This window comes from Rhodnius prolixus, unplaced genomic scaffold (assembly GCF_049639745.1).
Source record: "Rhodnius prolixus isolate KJV_2025 unplaced genomic scaffold, Rpr scaffold_2, whole genome shotgun sequence".
Lineage (NCBI taxonomy): Eukaryota > Metazoa > Arthropoda > Insecta > Hemiptera > Reduviidae > Rhodnius > Rhodnius prolixus.
Window position 1 is genome coordinate 14,169,135 of NW_027411592.1, and position 15,168 is coordinate 14,184,302.

Sequence of the window (15,168 nt, forward strand, 5' to 3'; positions counted from 1 at the left end):
AAAAAATAATTTTTATATGTACATATGATTGCTTATCAAAGAAAAATAAAAAAGGAAAAGAGGCAAATAGCCCATTTTAAAAAGTCTTTCTCAAGACTCTGGAATGGCAATGTGGTTCTTTGGACGGTACAGAGATAGCGACGCAGTCGCGACGCCAGGGCGCAGCACGGTCGACTTCGCTATAAAAAGGGCAGAATCGGCCGTGTCTGCATCAGTCCAAGATAATTTTTCAACGGGAAAACATCCACAATAGCTACCTTAGCTGGAAGATTGCTGACTGGGCCTTACTCTCAACCTGGATCTCTGTACCGGCCAAAGGACCTCACTGTCCGGACCAGAACAAAAAATCGATCACTTAACCCCTGTATTGTGAAGAAAGAAGAAAGAAGGAAGTGCAGCACACGAGACGCCTTGGTTTACCAGCTACGAAGGCGAGCCGAACGCCAGCGCTGCCGCAGTGCGAGACAAGAGCGAGGACCAAGCCCAGCACACGAGCCGCTGCAGTTCGCCAGCTACGGAGGCAAGCCAAATCACCAGCGCTGCCACAGTGTGAGATACGAGCGAGGACCAGGCCAATTGGTACCGGGGTTTATCGGGGTGCTGGCCACACTGCCGGGGCTCCCAAAGCCGGTTGACTGGTATTAGCGAACGGCCCTTTTCAGGGCCTCTCACATCACTTTTGCTGTGGCCTCGCGCTGGGAGCAAGCCATTCTCGGAGCGGCGCAGTCACTTCAACCAACAGTGTGAACGGCCCTTTTCAGGGCCACCCAACTGTACGGCTACCCCGCTGGGGAGCGCCATAGGCGAGTCAAGCGCCGACACATTTTTTTGTGAACGGTCCTTTTCAGGGCCATCCAGTCACTTGTACCTGCGAGCGGTGAGAAGAAGAGCTTGTATACTGGACTTCATCCCTCGGCCGCATTAGTATACAACAGCCGTATCTAACAGAAACGTTTAAACAAAAGAAACACGTATGCATTTAAGTGATCATTTCATTTTGAGGGAAGAAGGTAACAAGGTCTTTGAATCAAAATAAAAAATCTTTGTATATGTAAAAAAATAAAAATAAATAAATATTTATATAAAAACCAATTTAAATATAGAAAATAAATTTAAATCCTTCATCCAAAAATAATAAATATTTGTTTTATATATCTGTCATTGAAGAGCTCGAATTAAATCATCTCAACAGTTCATTGAGACAAGGGAGAGGACAAAATCAATTTAATTTTTTTTATGTAAAATAGTTTCTTAATTAATTAAAAGATCATCAAGATTTGACGTGATAATTATTAGGCATGAGGAGTTAATTGAATGTAGTTCTAATAATGAAATTTCTAGAACATGCACTGCAAGAATAATCGTGGTAGCCCATGTTTGCATTAACTATTAATATAATATATCTCTTTTAGCAATTTTTTATATCAGAACTGAAGAATTTTAATTAACTTTAAAAGCGTGCAAAGATAGACAACACTTCATTAGAAGGTATTAGGCATTTCCATTAAAACACCATTAAACTATCTGGAATTCTTCTTTAGTTATCTATTTCAATTCTGAATAATTAGTCACCAGATTTTTCTTGAAGATTAAAACCTATTGAACAAAACAATCCGAAACTAACCAAGGCATGATTTCAAATTGTTGTATTCTAAAAGAAAAATAATTACATTTTATATTGCATAATACACTTTCTCTTACATTTTTAGGAAGAAACATCATTGATGAATGGAACAACCAAACTTAAAGGAAAAAATAAAATTCATTTATTTATATTGGAGCAGAAATTGTCGGGAGAATTGTTTATGTAGTGAACATATTACATAAACAAGCAGATCCTTTCAAGTATTTGCCCAAATAAAAATATTTCTGAAAGTTTTTTCCTCAAATTAAATTTTGCAGATTTACCTCTTGCTCTGCCCTGCAAGGATCCTTCAAGAATCTGAAATTTAAAAAAAGTAGGGTTTAAGGAATATTTTTTCCCTGTAAAACCTCATTTTCTAACAGTTAATATCTTAAATAATTTATATCAGAAGCAGAAAGTATCAGGTAAAAGTCGTTAATATAGCCAAATTAATAGGAAAGGAAGAAAAATATCGCAGCGATTAAATAAAGGAAATTTTTATTATTTTCTTACTTTATGAAAATGTACGTTTCTATTTAAGCTAAAATCAGCCAGTGAAGAAATGAAAATGATTGTAATGGTAGAATTTTGTATTACTATAAAGCATTGTTCATCTACTTTGGTGAAGGATCATTAGCACAAGGGGAAGAAGGATAATCGCCAATTTCACTCATAAGTTTTTGAGTTTGTTTTAATGCCAAACCCTGAGGGCGTAGACCGTCAGGACAGAAGACATACTATCTTTTACAGCAATCACCCACAATGTAAAACAAATTGCTTTTGTTCATAAGTACAAGCCCTGACTTAAGATGACCTAGTCCCTAAATCGAAAGTTTGACATTAAAGCAAAACAAAACATTACTGAAATAATCTTTCTTCTTCTTACTTCTGTAATGTGTTGCGCTAGAGTTTCTGGTCACACATCCTCTTCTTCCCTGAAGAAATCTTCCTCCCATATAAGGTTAGATTTTTAGATTTTTTTTCAAAGGCAGCTGTTAAAAATAAATCGAAGCCAGAGAATGATATATATCAAAGGAAAATCAAATATTTTATACAATCATAAACAGATATTGTTTGATTCTGATTGTTTAATTCACTAGTAATTTCAATTGTTGTGAGTTTTCACAACCTTGTACAAACCTTAAGGATTTGTACAAAAATAAATAACAAAAGACCTTAATTTGGTATGACATTAGTTTCAGAAGACGGTTGAATCAATAATCAAGGATAATAATTAGTGAAAACATGACAGAATAATCACGTGCAAAAGAATGATATATAGTAACTAGTTGTATGAAAAATATTTAATAAAAAACAAAACTATAATTGCGAATAAAAAAAAAAGAATCGTTTAGAAAATGTTTATTTTTAGTAAAATTTGTAATATTTAAATGTAATATAAATTAGTAACAAGAAAACAATTCTATAATTGGTATTATAATGTATACAGACAGTATAATATAGATTTTAGTTATTTATGGCGAGCTATAGCAACGTAGAGAGGTCACAACCTGCGATAATACAATAGACAGACTCGCACTTGTTGGAAATGAGTAAAAAATAAAAGAATTAGTTTTGGTGATTATAGTTTGGGATGATGTAAGTCGCAGAGAAGATGATTTGGTTTCTACTCTTCTTATTTGCCAGTTCCTCTATCTCTTCTAGTCTATGAGGCTTCCTCTTCTTGGTCCTCCTCAGTAACCTCATCTCACACACACTCGGCAACGCTATAATGATTTTCATTCGTTATGCACTCCCAATGTTAGTACACTGCCTTTATTTCATACTTTATTCCCATCTTTAACACGACAATTTGTTTTCTTTGACTGTTTTTTCCCCCTGTTACTTATTTAAATTATCCTTACTAGTATCATCTCTATAAGAAGGATAAAAGTTATAAATAATATTTTGGAATATAATAATGAATTCAGGATTTCATAATTCTGATTTTAATATTACTTCAAGAATTCCATTTGAATCGAAAATTTAAGACAAGTCTAAAACGTTCTCTCAGTTCTGTTTAAAAACATTTTTTTTATATAAAATATTTCTACAGTCAAAATTTCAAGATTTATGTGCACACAATTTTTATAAATAACTTCTGAAAAAATTAATTTAATACTTTCGCCTCCATGTATTCCAAACGAAAATCCAGAATAGATATTTTTTAAAATACAATTATTTCTTGCACAAAAATCGTAAATATTTGTGTAAAATAATTAAAAACAACAACTGAATAAACAAGAACTTCAATTTAATAGTTACACATTGGATTATACATATATCATAACTGGGAAATGTAAAATTTAATAAATAATATGACATGGTACAACATACTGATCAATTGTAGTTTTATAATTAAAAGACAATTCTAAAGTGCAAAAAATAGTGAATTGGAAAAACCTAGTCTGATTATAAATACTTTTTGTACCGTATATTTTCTTTGTTAAATCGAAGCTTTTAAACCTAGATGATGAAATGATTGAAATTTAGATGGTTCATGCTAAAAATAGGACATAATTTCCCTTCTTTACTCCCTACAGGAGACTTGATTTCATCAGAAATCTCTTGATGTCGCCGACAGGGAATCCCTACATTATATTATGCTGGTGTTCGAAACCTCTACAAAAGATTTACACATTCTCAGGACAAGTTTTTCTTGAATTTCTCACTTTCCCCCATTGCTAATCTAAACATCATCCATCGCATTCCGCTCACAGTCACTCAACAATCAAAGTAGAAGCTCTGTGTTGTAAAAAAAAAAAGATACGTGGTAATTTAGCTAAACAAACCTAATCTCCCTAATCATTAACTCTAATGGCAATCATATTCATTATCAGACATAGGATTAGAGGATGAAATAAACTCAACTGAGACATTATTTAACCAGATTATTTTTTAATTTATTTACCCACTATTATGATTGTTGACCTCATTTCAAAAGTCGATATAGACTTTAAAAAATATCCTTTGCCACGATTTAACTAATTAATTCAAATAAGAATTTGTGTAGAACTTCGGTCTTCAGAAGTTTACAGAGAACCTCTGAGTTAGCCACGCTCATACCCAAGCCAGAACAGTATTAACAGAATCTGTTTACAATGTTTTCTAAATCCCTGTTCTGCTTTATTTAATGCCTCTACAGTTCTAAACCATTCATCGTGAAAGATTTAATTAAGTTGTTAAAAAGATGAAATAGGAAAGTGATCAATTAATGATTTAAACCTATTTAGTGTTTTTCTATTTTTCCTTTTAATTTTGAAAATTTGATGAGATCTCCCCATTTATGTTAGGTCTAGTCTAAATCCTATATAGATAATATCCTTCTCTAATTTAGTGACACTAAAATACCATTTTTCTGTGGTTTTCAACTTAGCATCATTTACAAACACCATATTTCTGTTGATGAATATAAACCTCCATTTTATATTTACTAACAAATATTCATTTGAGAGCTTATTAGTAAGCCAATAGTAGTCGTCTCTGATGTTAATATCAACGGCAAATAATATTGGAATATCATGATATTTTTTGGCCAAAACAATGTTTGTTCCATTTTCTAATTATCAAGACACAAAGAGTGTTTGGAGTTAAATCCTACCTTACTTCATATTAGTAATTAAATAAATTGTTTCTTATCTCCTTTTTAGGCCTATCTAAATTATCTAATCAGAAAACTTCTAAGTGATCATCTTCTCGCATCATCCTGATGATCCGTGACCGAACCCTCTGATCCGAAGCTAACCCTCCAGAGACAGGGTTAGCTATCTTATAGTATGGGTTTTACGTTGTCTTGAAAGTTAGTCACCTGGACCGTATTAGTAGGAAAATTTTATTTCCTTTATCTATTGGAGGAGGAATATAAGCACTTCCAAATATCAAAGCAACACATTTGGGAGGAGAAGATTAAAAAATGTAATGCGTTCAGCGTAAAACCAATATTTTTGGCATAAGTTAATTAAATCTGAGAAGTTACGGATTTCAGAAAAACTAAAATAACCCTAAAAAGCTGGCAGGAGATTATTGTAAATCTCAGATATTATTTGTTTCTCTTCGGTAGCGGGTTTATCTAATATGGGCTTCATGGTAGACATATTAATAACATAATCAGGGATCTTTTCGGATTCTCCCTGTGTTCGTCTATGAATTTCTCGGTTTAATTTTTCTTGATAATTGAACGGGAAATCCAAAAATCAAATTTCGAAATCGATATCTTAAGTTCCGTGCACGCACTGTAGGCGAGAGTGATAATGTGATAAGAGAACAGAATTCTAGCTTCCTTAGTTCGTAAATCCAACTCCAGTGCGGAATACGAGGTGCAACATTTTCTTCAGAACTTAATTCGTCGGGCATAAAAAAAATTAAACACGAAGTGCTCTGTAACAAGTGCTCGGAACCATTAAATGTAAACCCTATTCTCAGTAAACACTCGTACCATTAAAAAGAAATTAAATAAAATTGTTTCAATTAATAGGCAATTTAAAATAGAATAGATGCATACAAAATCGAAAAGTAGTGAGAAACAGAAATTGAGACTTTTATTGGCTTGGTATTGGACAATAAAATTAAGTGTGGAATGAAATATTACTGAAGCAACAATAAGTAATAAATGTTTCCTTTAGACATAATTGTTATCGTACTAACATTAAGAGCAAGCCAGATATCGGGACAAACTATGCACATTAACAAAATTTTAAATCAAATTCTTTCATCTTCTCTGTAAACTTATCTTTCCTTAAACGAATAATTTATGTTACCTTTAAACTGATAAAATTATAATTTTATTAATATTATACAAAACAAAGTCCGAGAACATACGAGTAATATGTAACATGAGTTAATTTTATTTTAGCTTCTATTTTCATCCGTTACGTGCCCAAATTTGGGTAATTTTTTTTATTTTTTTGTGTCACACTTCTTGGACGCCATTATTTGTATTAAATTTTCTGAGTCCCTCTTCTTAATTCGTCGGACACAAAAAATAATTAAACACCAAGTGCTCTGTGGCGAGTGCTCGGAACCATTAAATGTAAACCCTATGCTCAGTAAAACAAAACTCATACAAAAGAAAACTTTTAAAACTAAAAGAATATACTTAGTCAAATATTGCATTCCAACAGTCATTGCAGCCCAAAGTTACAATTGCCAATTGCAATGCCAATTGCATCATCCCCTGCCATCTAGCGGTAACTTTCGGTTACAGCTGATGATTACCCTAGGCTCTTCTTCAGTATCTTACGGATTTATTGTCTCACATTTTCTTGCAAATTAATTTTTTCCAACATCTCTCTGTGGTCTCTCACCAGTCTAAAATTACTTTTCTTAAAATCGCCAGAAAACTGAAAAAAATCACATTTATATAATAGAACTTTAGGTTGAGAAATCCGTTCTAAAACCATAGTATCAAAAGCGAGAAAAGTATCAACACGGAATTACAAAATTTCTTTTGGTGATTTCTATTCTTTGATCACTCATAAACATATCGATGGTTAAAAGAATTTAACTGCGTCGCTCTACTTTAAGACTAATGACTTTTTGACCTTCAAATAAAACCATAACTATGATTAATTACATTCAATTACCGAGTTCTAAGTGGAGCTGAAATAGTCCACAGAGTTTAGAGATGAAACACAAGTGGCTAAATCCAGGCTCTCTACCAGTGAGTAACCTAGTAAAATATGGCAGATAATAGTTTTTTGTTGGCTGACATTGAAAGTGAACAGCTCTTTTCTTTTGCCGGCAATTTGGACCGTCTTCTCACCAAGCCTCTTCTTGCCCGCACTTCACACACATTACTGCTGATGATCTATCTTCTTCAGTTTCATACGGATTCATTGTCTCACATTTTCTTGCCAATTTTTTTTTTTTCTTTTCCAGCATCTTTCTCAGGTCTCTCACCAGACTAATTTCCTTTTTCAATCCAGTCTTCCATTGTTTCCTTCGCTTTTATCTCCCTTTTTCCTTTTATCCTCCAAGTACCCCTCTCTTCATCTTGGAATTTGCAAGCATATTTTCCAGTATCCCACCTTTAATAGCTCCATTTTCCACAGAAAATTTAAGATTAAAAAAAAAATTCAATTATGCATTTTTCCTTTTATCCTGTCCTCTGTACACAGTTTTGAACGATTTGAAAGAGAACACTGCCCTACTCGTTTGTTCACCTTGAACAACTTTTTTATTCAGTTAACTGAAGAAGTTTATTCCTTCACATCACACCTAATAAACAAAGTAATTTTTTTAATTTGATTCCATCTAAATTTCTTGAATCATTTAGCTTTGCCTTCGAACAATCTCTCATTGGTCAGAGAGCAGCTAATTTCTCTTTCTGCATATTCAAGTTTCTATTTTCAGATTCGAGACTTTCGTGGTGTTACGAAGAGCTAGCAAGGATTGTATTCAGAATTGAATTCCTAGTGTGAGAACATTGAATACGCTACTTGTGGCGAGGAAAGCACTCGGATCCAATGGCGAAGAACTGGCGGCTACTCTAAAGAGACATCCTTCCTTCTACAGCTTCTTTAGGCTTTTAGGCAGGAGAGCTAAGTTACTGAATACCTTAAATTTAACTCACAAAACTTCTTGCTAGTCACAGATAACATCAAACAAGCAAAAACAGGGAATCAGGAAAGCTCTACTATCTTGACAAAGTCACTACTAGGCTGACCAGTAATATGATGGATTGTTACGAGAATGACACCAACAGTAGAATACATACTACGACTATAACACAACGAAGACCTTGAGTGAGATGCTGTGTTTGATGCTAAGACCTCAGTTCTGAGGTTGAAGAAGTCACGACCTGTTCATATTAGTGAACCTTTGCGATATTTTTGTATTACTCATTTTACTGCCGGAGGTAACTGGAGGGGTCATTTTTATAAAGCCCACCTAGTTAAATATTCTCTCAACGTGTTTTTATTATTTTATATGTGCACATCATCTTCGCATCACTACTGAAAACATTCCAAGCAATTTAATATAATATTGAGAAGATGAATGATGAACAATATCAGCTGTTTTATTCTCTGTGATTAAGTTCTTTTTGCTTCCATCGACGTCTAGATATGGTGTAAGCAGCAAGAAAACCGAACCATTGCAAAACCCAGATTTCTGAAGTTATTGGAAGCAACTGGAACTCTATATCTTCAAGGAGATACAATAAAATCTCTTCAGATTTAATCTGTCGCTTGATATAATAGATGATTGATATAACAAGATGAAGATATCACAGTTAAGGAATCATTAAAAATGGAACGGTTGAATTATATTGATTTTAGTTATTTTTACATTATTTCTTCACGCTAACTAACCTAATTGTGACGTTAATTAAACTGCCTTTGCCCAGCACAATTATGACGCTACCTAATAATTACTCTATCAGTAATTTAATATTAAACTTCAATTAGTGTATAAGAAGAAATACAGTTTGAAATTAAAGTTTTCAGGAATATTATGTTAAAAAACAAGAAACAATGTGTAAATTTTGACTAGGACTCTCTTTGTCCTACTTTAAGTCCTTTATCGTCTAACTTAAGAATGTTATCATTAAAAGTGTTTGCAATAAGCATTAAGAAAAAAAAAAAAAACTTGCCTTGGAGAGACAAAGTAATCCTTGACCACGTCCTTGCAAGGATACAACAGCCACATCATCATCAACTATAGTGTAGATGTAGAGAAATTAACCACAATTAAAGTAAAGACTCGACTGAGGAACTCACAATTACTTTAATGTGTTAAAAAAAAAAAAAAAAGTGATAAAGCTTTCCTGCAATATTAGCAATACAGGGCTCTATTAGTCATTATCTCTCAACATATCAGCTGACTAATTCTGAATTCATGTACTAAGCGTATTTATAAAATTGCTATTGCTCTTTAAAATAAAAAAATATTTCGTTCATCGATACTTCCGAGCCGGGTTCTTAAAGAAATCGGCACCAAAAGTGTTATTGACCCAGATCACAAGATACGACTAATTATATCATATCAAACTTGAAATGGCAGAAAGGAGTTAACGAATGACCATGTCAGACACATCTGCTCTATGGGCACTAAGAAACGTTACAGGTCATATACAATGCAAGTCTATTGAGCTTTTGTGTAGGTCAGGGGTCACAAACCGATGAACATTCACGTGCCGCAGGTCAAAGAAAACTTAGTTGTCTTATACTGGAATGTATAAGAAACAACTGACTTGCAAATGAGGAAAATAATGGTTCTAAATTGGATGGCTAAGAGAAGTAAAGTGTTTTCAACGTCAAACCATTGTCTTTGTAATCAGCAAATGTATCGCTACTTTTGTAATATTAAAGGAGGTTGAGGTTTTTCCCAAATTTAGAGAGATATTTAAATTCATAGAACCGTGTGTTATTTCCCTAAAAATCAATTTTAAATTGTATGAAGTAAAAGCGCTAGGATTTTACATGAGCATTTAATGTTAGTGCAAGAGGACAAAGGAAATCATTACCAAAAACAATATTACAAAAAATCCCGCTCAGTAGGTCGCGTTATCCATACCTTTTCTAATATAAATAGCGAATCACAAAAAGTATTCTTCTGTTCAAAATTCAATGTCAAAAATTCGAAAAAGAAAATAAAATAAACTAAATTGAAAACAACATGCTGTATTATTTTTACTAACAGACCTTATTCTACAAATTGAGATTTTTCTTAATTGCTCTTTTTTTTGAGTTTTAGAAATATAATTAGTATTGACATCAGAGAGTACTTAGTGGTGATTTACTGGCTATTTTACTAATACACGTTATCTAATTAATTCCCGGATCTAACTTTAAAAATAAAAATGTAAAATAAACACTGGGAAGCCCGTCATTTATTCTATAAAGTTAAAAATTAATCATAATTGTGATTAATAGAAACATATATAAAAACAATAAAAGCTTTCTTGGCTTTTAAGAAGAAAAAAAAACTTAGTTGATGTAGGAAAAACTAAATTTCCGCTACAGGATCTTACAGGAACTCCTAGTTATCGTCTTAATACTTAATAAATTATCGGCACTAACAGGCCGAGTAGCTGAAAACTAGAAATCACGACGATTAATTATGATTTGAGGCAAAAAACTATTAACACCACACTACCATATAATTAAAACTTTCAATTTAGAATTATAATTATTATTAATTTACAATTGCATCAATTACATACATTATTATTTCCTCTGAAGGAGGAAGAAGACCTTAGATTACTTGCGGCGGGTACATTAGGCTAAAAATACATTCAACACACAATTCCACACTCACGCAATTCGTAAAGTTCTGCAGTTGATTAGTTTAACTATTTGAGTTAGCCTCCTCATAGTCTATCTCTAGCTCCTCATCATCTGTAACTAAAAAATATGCTAACCCACACTAGCCACACGCCAGTCATATGCCTTGTCTTAATGGGATACTACGATAATAATCCAATGCAACTTCGGATAGCGTGCAGATCACTTCTTTTCTTCACTCGTTAAATAGAAATGTAAATATTTCATTAATAAAAAATTTAAAATTAACGTTTATTTACCCCACTTTTGGGATAATTTTAGGTTAAGGAGAGCAGTCCAAGCCGAATTCTCTAAAACATTAAAAAGATATTCGTTATGCGGAAAACTGTTCTCACAACAAAAATACTAAAGCCTTTATCTAGAGGACAATCAATGGAAATGTAGTTAAACATTTTTCTTATAAACAAATAATTTACAGCTGTAAATTTTATTTAATATATCCTTTTTACTTTTTCTTGCCTAAAAAAGCAAGTAAATATAAGTGAGACTTTGTAACAACAAAGATAGTAGTCGTGTAATTTCCTAAAAAAGATAAATACATTAATCTGGGAAGAACAAGCAGAATCGAAGCAGCTGCTACGATTATGTGGGAGAAGTATAAAGGGTCATACAAAGACTTCAGCATCGTCGCCAAAGCTGATGTAAAAAAATGTTTTGCTAGAGTGACTCAAATGATTTACTTATTTCTGCAATGGTAAAATTCTAATTGACTAAATTCATTTAAAAACAATTATCGGCTTGTTAACATAACAGCTTTTAAAGGATGTAGCAAGTGTCTTGACTATTGCAGAGAAACGCCACGATAAAACTGGAAATATGCTTGGAGATTTATGTTATTGCAGTAAGTCTTGAATAGTTTTTTTTTTTTAAGTAAGAAAATCTATTTGAAGAATATAATAAGTTCAGTAAAGTTTTACTATCTGTTTATTTATTTATTTTTTTAATTTTTCTTTTTTTTGGCGCATCAACAGCTGAGGTCATTAGCGCCCGGAGCTTTTTCCAGTGCACTGCCGGCCTCCGGACAGTGTTCTCTCGACTATCTGTTTATGGATTTCTGGCTAAAAATTGTAGTTTTTCAAAAGACGATAACAGACTTTTAGTTTTTTTTTTTAGATAGTTATTCCATCTCTTAGTGTTCTTGAAGAAACTAGTGCGAAAATGATACGAACTTTATTACTCAAAATTCCTCCAACTAATAAGAAGCTGATTGTGAATAATGAATGTAGTTATTTTTGAACAAAGCAAATGATGGATTCAATGCCAAACTCTGTCACAAATAAAGGATAGAGCAGGCTTAGGCTTTTAAGCCAAGTTGTTGTAGTTAAAATAAGCAAATGGTGCAAATAAAGCAAATATAAGCAAATTAATTTATAACCATTAATGAGTTGTAAAACAAAAACAACTAACATCAATCACAAGAGAATCATTTTTATTTTAATAAGAAGTTAAGTGGAAATCACAACGAAATATTGAAGTAAATAAGGATTCGTATTTGTAAATAAGTTTATCATGCAGGCGTGCGTGCAAGCACGTTTGTGATGATTTGATGACTGAAATGAACAATAATGAGGAGCTGGCGGCCGGCCTCAAACAGGATATAGTTGCCAAGATGGAGCTGGCTGTTTATTTACCATTCCAGGTCAAGAGCAGATCTCTAGGTAACAACCTGTATTGTAACTACATGACAATCTTCATTTTTAAAACCAAAGAAGATCATTTTTATTTTTATATTCATTCTGAAGAATTTACGAGTATGTTATGTGTTATCATATTATACCTTATATTTCTATATTAAATTTTGTAATTTAATCTGCTTCTAAATAATTGTAAAGGAAACAAATTTTTGGAAAAATTTCAAAATTTTTTAGACTAATTTTTTAGAAGGGTTCGAGACCCAAACACGGCTGGTGGTAACGAGAAGGGTGCAAAACTGGCTTGCTCAGGACATAGCAAGGTCTTAAATACTTATTGCCTTAAAACTACCCGACTAACGATTCTCAAAAAAGAATTAGAATGAATCTAATATTTTCTCCCAGAATGAATCTGTTTTTACGTTCTACAGAAATTCACGAAGCTCTTTTGGGTGGAATTAGCAAAAGGTTCCTGCAGGAAAAGCTCAGAAAGTAAAAGGAAGCCAGCAAGAACTAAGATGTAGAGTGAGCTCCCCAGGACTGAGACAGGTGAAGATCTCAGGCTGCGGTCTTAGCAAAAACTGCTGATTCAGCTGCGCATGATGAAGCTTCCTTTAAATAAAAACAGAAGGCTTGTCAGAGCACAACTAAATTTTAGATTGGCCTCGAACGTGATGCAGATTCTGCGGAGAAAAAGAGAAAACTCCAAATTACCTCTTAATTGACTGCAATTATATCATTCAAAGTAAGATAGGTGTCTGGATAGTTTACCAGGTGATTTTACTCCCTCTTGCAAATCTTCGCTAATCTGAGATTTCTCAGCTGACTCCATAGATTGTACAAGGTGACTGGTCTCTCGCCACCACTAGTGGAGCTACCTATCACATTAATTAGGTCAAATTGCACTGCACACCACATTTATTTTAATTATATTATTATAAATTATAATAATAAGTAAACAAATCCGAACAAAAAGAGGAAGCAGAGAAAACTTTATTTATTTTTTGCAGACATGCGGAATGTTTGTCCATCAAACCCAAACTTAGGTGTTGCTAAGTTCTTACTACAGCAATGTTACTTTTGCAAAGTACGTTTTGAATGTAGGAGGTTTGGAAAAAAAAATATTACAAGTTAGATCATTAGAAAGCATCTTATTAGAAAGCAACCAAAAGAATGTATTCAGCAGATTTTGCTTCTCAGGGAAACTCTTAGATTCTTACAAGAGTAAAATCATTAAAACAAAAGTAAATACTAGCAAGCAGCATTAAATCTCCAATCAGTAGGTAATTTTTATCAACAGTGCTAATCTTGGAATAGCAAAGAAATCAATAATTACGTTGTCAAATAATATTAATTATAACTTAGTAAAAATACATATTGTGGTTATTGCAGAGAACCTCTTTTGATCTGAACGTAATTACTGGTAGTAGTGACTCATCAGCAAGCCTTTAGGATCTAGCAATTACCAAAATATAATAAGCATCACATCATTTGTTTTTATGTATAAATGTGAGCGTGACATTAGATTACTTCCTCATCATAACTTCATTAGATGAAAATAAAAATTACTCCTAGCAAATATAAAACTAAATAAATTTCTTAAGAGTTTCACACAAGAAAGAATTATTAATTGGTTAATACAAGAATTATTAGACATGGAACTTGTATACTTTTTTGAAATTAATTTTGGATACTCATAGAGTGAAAACAATTTTATAGTTCTAAAATGTAAAGCCCTACAAAAATTTCTTAATCTTTCAACTCTAAACGGGAAACCATTACTACTCTAATCACAAATTCCCTTGTACTGACAAAAACCTTGGAAAAAATAAAATAAAAACCATTATAACTAAAAGTCAATACTATTAGAGGGAAAAATTTAATTAAATACCTGACCCAAGTAATTGGGTAAAACTTACAAAACATATTACAGTAATGATGACCATTCTGTGAATTGTTACTGCGATTGAGTTGTTGAAAAACATTAGGAAGCGTCGCAAATGAATTTCCAAGTATTTAACGAAAAATTTGTATCGCGTTCATTCTTTTTAACTTAAACAAACTGTAAAAATAACAATAAAGAATATAAGCATATTCTATGCATGATAAAGGATATGCATTATTATTGAGGGAACTGCAAGTCATACCTTACTTATTAGAGATAAATCCTGAAGTGCCAGAAAATTAATGATAAATTTTTCGAATGTGGGGAGATTGAACAGCAATAATTTTTTCAAAATATGAAACAGAACTTTTGTATGAAAAGAAAATGTAACACATTAGCCATCAGAGAAAAAACCTTTTACAAGTAGTCAATCCAGCCTTAGGAACTTCAAGATTCTTTGATCAGACGAAGACTGAATTACTAAGAATTCATCTTTGAAGGATTATTAAAAGAATATATTAAATTTGAACTTCTAATAATAGCCATTTTTCAAACACGATGAGCGTTTTATTAACTTTTTGAGGAATCTTCCCCCATTTTACCAGTTAAACTGAACAAATCAACCAGAAGTTACTGTAGATGTGTGCAATCAATTAATTTAGCAAACACAAGTTAAATTCTAGTTTTTTATCATACATATTCACCTAGACTAACGCATTGCTCACTTTATAGTTCTCTAAAATC

The 15,168-nt window shown here is 32.6% G+C and overlaps 1 protein-coding gene across 4 annotated transcripts in view; it reads right to left on the reverse strand.

Moving 5' to 3' along the window:
• The window catches only part of LOC141449024 (uncharacterized), a 56,732-nt gene that overhangs the window by 26,029 nt on the left and 15,535 nt on the right, over positions 1 to 15,168 (reverse strand). The window contains exon 2 of one of the 4 annotated variants that reach the window (XM_074118022.1): positions 11,148 to 11,198. The exons of 2 other annotated variants lie outside the window; for them this stretch is intronic. The gene's annotated coding sequence lies outside the window, so the exon portion shown is untranslated. Of the gene's footprint in view, positions 1 to 1,908; positions 1,938 to 11,147; positions 11,199 to 15,168 lie in introns of those variants that run through there. One more of the 4 variants, XM_074118026.1, reaches the window with a different exon arrangement.